Consider the following 7,059-nt stretch of genomic DNA (forward strand, 5'->3'; position numbering starts at 1 on the left):
TGAGTGTAGTCACTTCATCATCCCCAGGTCCTTCTAAATCAATCTTGAAAATAAATGAAAAAGTTTAAAGAGTGGTTATATGAATTATCATTATCGTGAATAACCAACCATAATCTCAAGAATGTGAGCAACCAGAACTGCAAATTAGTGTGCCTGGAGTATGAAAGCAACAAGACATATGAAAGTAAGACAGAATGAATGAGCCCTTGTACCGTTACACCAAACAAATTATAAACTGACAAGAGCAAATAGGTTAGCCCTATTATGTTAATCTTCAGCTTCTTCCATTTTCTATCTTTTTTTTCTTCTCTCTTCTAATTTTCTTCTAAAATTCTCCCCCTCTGAACTATCCCCAACCAAACCGAACAGAACCTTAATCATAAATAAGAAGGCAGGAATAGAAATAAAAAAAATATAGTACCTTAAGTTTCTGTCTTTTCTTACAGGCCTCCCTTTCTTCATCCACTGTTTCTGCAACCCTCTTACGACCTCCTGTCCCTAGGAAACCATTTTTTTTTTAAAGAAATTGCACACTATTCAATTCTAATGGCATTCGAATATTTTTCATCTTGGTACGAAGGGACATCCTCCAACATTTCTGTTGAATAACAAAAAACAAAATGCTCTTAGAATACATGTGCTGTAGTTTAGTACAGTGCACATATGATACACTATATCTTAAAAGATAAACTTACATTAGAAATATAAACCATGTGAGAGATAAAGAGTTGTATAATTCCTTGATTCAGCAGGTGAAATGCCAGATGGCTGTACTGTAATAATTACATACTGATCATTGACCTTTATGTATAAAAAAGAATATGAAACAATAAATATAGATAAGTTTACCATGCCTAAACATTGCACAGTTAGTAACATGTAGAGATTTGTGAAAAAATTCAGATAGATACAGTACTTCCAGTGATCAAACATATCATAAGGGGTATAATGAAGTGTGTTGAGTGTTATGAATTACTTATTTTTCCCACAAGCAAACAAAACATGTATTACAGAGTAGTTAATAATAAAAAGTTAAAATATATTGGCCTACATTAACATTATACTTCCATACGCTAAATCTAGAAAGCTACTTATAGTTTGATCACGTAAATAAAAATGGACAACAAACACAGGTGAGATGGACATTACATAGCGAACATTAATAACAGTGTACACATTCTCACAGGGTCTCCAATGTGTGGATATTCACTGAACAGGGCATTCACTAGGTTGGTGTATCCTTGCTTTGACAGTGTCATGAATAGAAACCCGACTCTATTACTATATTATGAACAGGAAACAAGTCACAAAAAATCAATTATTGCCCTGCACAATATTGCAAGCTGTGTGGTATATACATACCTTCTATTATTTTTGTATTTATAAGCTGAGAGATTACAAAACTATAATGTTTAATAATACACTGAAATTTAATTAATATTGTTGCAGACAATATATGAGCGAGGGATAACATAATATTTCAGGGGCATTTAAGGTATAAAAGAAATGAAACAGATAAAGAATGAGGTACTTACACAATACGCTTCTTTGCTAGATCATCTGTTAGAGCCCTGATGACTGCCCTTCTCTTTGAAGTCCCAGGCAGGTAATCGTGTGGACTTTTCCTTGTTTGCAAGATGGTCTTTATGCATGGTAAAAATAGAGGCAGTCTGAAATGTCAAAAACTATATATATATATATATATATATATATATATATATATATATAATATATATATATATATATATATATATATATATATATATAGAGGTGAGCATCAAAAGAAGGCCACTCTGGTAATGTATACATTCAAATCTATGCGGGGGTTTTCACGAATTCATGACAATTCTTGAGCTTTTCGGAATTGAGGACGTTATTCCCGCAGTAATATATGTTATATTTATGGATGCTGTAACACAGAGAAGAACAATGCTGGAATTGAGAAGGTTAGCTTTTATAGTCTCTCTAAACTGGGTGAACATCTCTACAGGAGTAACCACACAACATCTGGACTAGTTTGGTTTAGTCTGCCCGTTACATTGAAAACTGTGGGTAATTATAATGACTACAGGCATATAAATATTCTTCTGTCAATGAAATTACATAAACATATCTACGTGAAGTTGACTACCTGAAAAGGGGAATATACTTGTTAACATGAGAGAGAGAGAGAGAGAGAGAGAGAGAGAGAGAGACGAGAACACTTCAAATTGTTTTCATATGCATGGAATGCGTCTATCATTTGTCTGGCAAAAGGAATTGGACGGTTATTTTCGATAGGGAGAGAGAGAAAGATTGGCAGGAGAGCGTTTTGCATAACTAAAGGAACTATAGGTTGATAAGGATAGTTCTAGAAATTAATGAGCATATACAGTTATTTAATATCTTCCAATTGACAAAACTGGGTTTATGCCTAGGCCTATGCTTGTTGAGAATAAATGCAGAGAGAAAATCCTAGTCAACACGAACACCACACACACACACACACACACACACAGAGAGAGAGAGAGAGAGAGAGAGAGATTTTTTTGTTTTAATCAATTTATTGCGCCCATTGGCGTCAGACATTTGAGTACATGGTAATACAGTAATATTGTTTACATCTACATTGTAATTAAGTTATGCCCATAGAAAAAAAATAATAAAAAAATAAAGTATATACAGACATTTAAGTACATATTAAAACAGTATTGTTTACATCTACAGCACATAATGAGGGTTACACAAAGGAATACAAAATAAAGTATAGACAGATATTTAGTACATATCAAAATAATATTGCTCATTCTATATATTAAAGGTTATACAAATGAATTCATATGGAATACAAATTAAATTTAGTTTGATTTCGCAGGTAGGTTGTACCTATCTTTAATTAGTATTACAAAGCAGCTGATTATTCAGTATCCACCAAAGTGAGGATGGCGCATGAGGATCTCATCGAGTAAATTATTATCTGTCAATAATTTTTTACATATATCAACTACTGTGAGTCTTTGGGGTAATATGTCACTAACAAGTGGACATTCCAGGCAATAGTGTTCCAGAGTGTTAGCGTTGGGTGCATCACATAACCTACAGGAGGAGAAGTGAGGAACTCCATCTTGCTCAGCCACCTGCCAAACTGGTCGCCAACCCAGCCGAAGACGCGCACAAACAACGTTATTTTGACGAACCATGAGTCCACTGCGGCGGTACTTGTGTTGGTGAGGAAAGAAGTGATCATAATGCTGTATTGATACAGTACAGAGAAGGAGGAGAAAGGAGAAACAAGAAGAAAGGAAGCCTTTCTTCTCAGCAGAGGTACTTTCTCCAAGCTCATAGGAATTCACAGGAGGCAAAGCATAGTTTGCTACGGTACATTTGCCGCGGAGAAGAGCTCCCAGCTGCCTGCCAGATAGCCATTTTCAAAAGAAGCAAACATTCTGAATAGCTGCAATTTTCCCTTGCAAGAAATTTCACGATGATGGAACAGCAAGATTGCTCCTCCTCGGGTGAAAAGTTCGTTTACCCTCATCTATAGGTTTACGGACGCGCATATGGCACAGTTTTCAACGTAACAGACAACTGTACTTATCAGCTTCATTAATATAATTTTTTGTTTTACTGAGCTGCTATGTAAGCGGTCAAACATTTCTGAACAGATCTCTTGACATAGAGACTCATGGATACGTATAAGGCGCAATTTTCATCCACAATGAATGATTATGTACATTATATACAGCTGCCGCTCAATCTAACGGTCAGCACTTTAACGGAATTCTGCTTTTATCAGCTACATTATTGTTATCAATTTTGCTTGCTTGCCATTTTAGGTGTCATGCATTCTTAAACAGATTTCTTGAATTGAATGTCAAGCGTAAAGTACAGGTAGTTAAGGTTGGGAACAATGTGCAATTTCCTGTTAACTGTAAGGCATCTAGAAATGAAGTTCAGGCTATATACTACAATACAGGGGCTTCGGTGTCTAGCAGACTTTTTTACTTATGAGAAGGCCAGTGCCACCCAAACCCCCTACCCCCACCCCTCGAAGTGTCTGTTAAGATGCTACTGTATGAATTTTAGTCGTTGGAATGAGCGAGAGAGAGAGAGAGAGAGAGAGAGAGAGAGGAGAGAGAGAATTATTCAGGAAAATTCTCTGAAAATTTAAAAAAAAAATGTCTTGGAATGAGAGGCAGATATCCAGACTTTTACTGAGGGCTCGTGGCAAATAAGCTTTTATTGAAGAGAATGATGTCAGGAATCCACAATCCATAACAGTATGCAGTCCCAGCTACCTCTCATTAGTTAATCACAAAGACGTTTAGGAACCAACGGTACAATTTAACACACCCCACACACAAAAAAAGGAGAGGTATATTGTTATCGAAATGTTATGAATAAATATAACAGGAAAATGTGTTACGCTGTTGTCATTTATCCAGAGAAATACGCCGAAAGGAAATACTGGTAGAGAGCAACATTTAAAGGACCTGGAAATATATTTTTGAACGGCAGACGGGGAACAGACAGGGAAAAAGAGCTTAAGCGCTTCCCAGCGAGCGGCGAGGGGGAGTTAGGATTCATAACACAGGATATTGGCGAAGCAAGAGGAGAGTGGGAAACTGAGTGAGTTTGGGGTCATGACTGGAAACTATGCAGCAGCGACAAAGCGCCTCCACACGTCCACACTCTCTCTCTCTCTCTCTCTCTTGGCTGTTTGGTTGTGTCGAGAACACTCGCCTTGTTAATGGGTGGTAACAGGGTGATGGGAAAATACCTGAATTTTTTAATACATATTGGTACCAGAAACGTATTCGTCCTTTTGTGAATCCTTGTAAAGTAGAAGTTATTCAGTCTCTTCCTTGGCTGTTTGGTCGCGTCAAGAATACGCGCGTACTAAGAGAATGCTAAAGAAATTATGGGAAACTACGTGAATTATAATACATACTGATGTAAGAAATATATTCGTCCTTTTGTGAATCCCTGCTGGTAAAAGCTGACTGACGAAAAAAACTCAGAAACGAATATCTTTATTCTTCCAGAATACAGTTGCTGGTAAACTCTACGGGTGCATCATACCGTATTTCAATACCAACACACTTGCAAAGAATAAAAACGTGTATTTGTCTTTGCCGAAGTGTGAACACTGGCCATTTGTTGACCAATATTTAATGTGATAGTGAAACTAATCATAAGGAATAAGAAAAAGACTCGTCAGAATAATTCGCAAGATGCAGCCATAATTTTTAACAGGGGCTAATTAATCTTATATTAAGTGTTCTCAATTTTCTTATGACTCGTTTCTCATCTACGTTAATACGTTAATAATACGGCAAAGATTGAAATGCTAACACATTTTATACTCTGGATAATCCCGTTGACTTTAACATAAGAGAAAATGTTGATGCAAATGGTAAACTACTCAAAAAAGATAGAAAAGAAGACAAATGAAAATCCTTACAACAAGAGATGACGCAGAGACAAAAGCAAAAGCAAAATGAGCTTAAACAAAATTATAACAATTCTCTCGCGGCGTCAACGGAAAGGCTGCTGGGTTCGTCAAAAGGAAGGAAGGAAGGAAAAAAAAAAACCTCCGTAAAAGCTCTCCTTTTGAGTGTCTTCGAAGGAAAGGAAGCCGATATCCTTTTTATGTCATTTATACGGGACCACAAGTGTTTGAACACTCGTTTCGTTGAAGGAAAAATAAAGTAAAAAGGATGTGGCATTTTGTAAAACAATTAACTAAATATATGAATAAAAGAATATTCTGGGTTTAAACAAAGATACAAATTACCCAGAGGATGGCGACGTAAAACATGATCATAGGTTGAAGTATACATACATACATGGATATATCTCTTTATGTATTTACATTGGATGACGATAAAAGTCATTCAGCTCAGCTGATAATTACTGATGTCTCCCAATCTTATAATTTCGAAAACATCTATGATAATTATTTGTTAAACTTTTCTCAGCAGATATTTGACGGTTATAAATCTTACTACTGTACTCTCTCTCTCTCTCTCTCTCTCTCTCTCTCTCTCTCTCTCTCTCTCTCTATAGTTTTTTCTTTGAATCAAGCAACTTTTGTACCCAAAGTTCTGGAAGAATAAAAGATTTTCTCTTAAAGAAACGGCACTAGACATTTCTTTACGCATATCTTTTCTAAAACACAGTAATAATAAAAAGTCAACGGAACTATGACAACATATTTTACCAGAATCTGGCTGGCAGCTGAAATGAGAGAGAGAGAGAGAGAGAGAGAGAGAGAGAGAGAGAGAGAGAGAGAGAGAGAGAGAGAGAGAGAGAGAGAGAGAGTGTTTCCATTGGACGAGTGTTGCCGTTATAAATCAAGGCTGAAAGTCGTTAGCGGCATCAGAAGATAACACGAGCTGGACACGGCCGGAAAAAGGAACGATTCTTTAGTATAACTTTTCGTTCGTGACTTTTATGCGTTTGTAGGATTATCCAGATCGAAAGAGTGCGTTTAATAAAGTTGCTACTCTGTAATACATTTCTTATGGCATGTTTTTTTATTATATCTTTGACAGGTCTTTATCTATTACCCCTAAGAAAATTTACCACCTCAACAAATATTACATTAGAAAGTCATTATTATGGGAAATAATGAGCAACTGAAGCAATACAGGTAGAATTTTTCGTATTCAAAAAATAAAATTAATTAATTAATTAATTAACTAATTAATTAATTAATTAATTAATATAAAAATAAGATAAAATAAAACATATTTATCACCTCTACAAATATTAAATCGGTCATTATTATGTTAAATAATTATTAAATGGAGCAATACAGGTAGAATTTTTCGTCTTCAAAAATAAAAATAAATAAATAAAATAAAACACATTTACCACCTCAACAAATATTAAGTCAGAGTCATTAATATGGGAAATAATTATTAAATGGAGCAATACAGGTAGTATTTTGCGTCTTCAAAAAAAATAAATAAATAAAAATAAAAACACTTGAAATTCCAGTGTGTCCCGTGTTAAGCAATAACAAATTGCCCAGTTGCAAAGTTGAATTACTGCCGTTGCAACAAACTCTCAGAG

The 7,059-nt window shown here is 35.3% G+C and overlaps 1 long non-coding RNA gene across 1 annotated transcript in view; it reads right to left on the bottom strand.

The window, feature by feature from the left end:
* LOC135199179 (uncharacterized) overlaps positions 1-1,258 on the bottom strand; it is a 2,185-nt gene extending 927 nt beyond the window's left edge. Inside the window, exons 1-3 of the long non-coding RNA XR_010310952.1 lie at positions 1,185-1,258; positions 422-598; positions 1-43 (exon numbers count right to left, since the gene is read on the bottom strand). The exon at positions 1-43 is cut by the window's left edge and continues 170 nt beyond it. This is a non-coding gene — a long non-coding RNA (uncharacterized LOC135199179). The remainder of the gene's footprint in view (positions 44-421; positions 599-1,184) is intronic.
* Positions 1,259-7,059: the final 5,801 nt, after the last annotated feature.

This window comes from Macrobrachium nipponense, chromosome 25 (assembly GCF_015104395.2).
Source record: "Macrobrachium nipponense isolate FS-2020 chromosome 25, ASM1510439v2, whole genome shotgun sequence".
NCBI lineage: Eukaryota > Metazoa > Arthropoda > Malacostraca > Decapoda > Palaemonidae > Macrobrachium > Macrobrachium nipponense.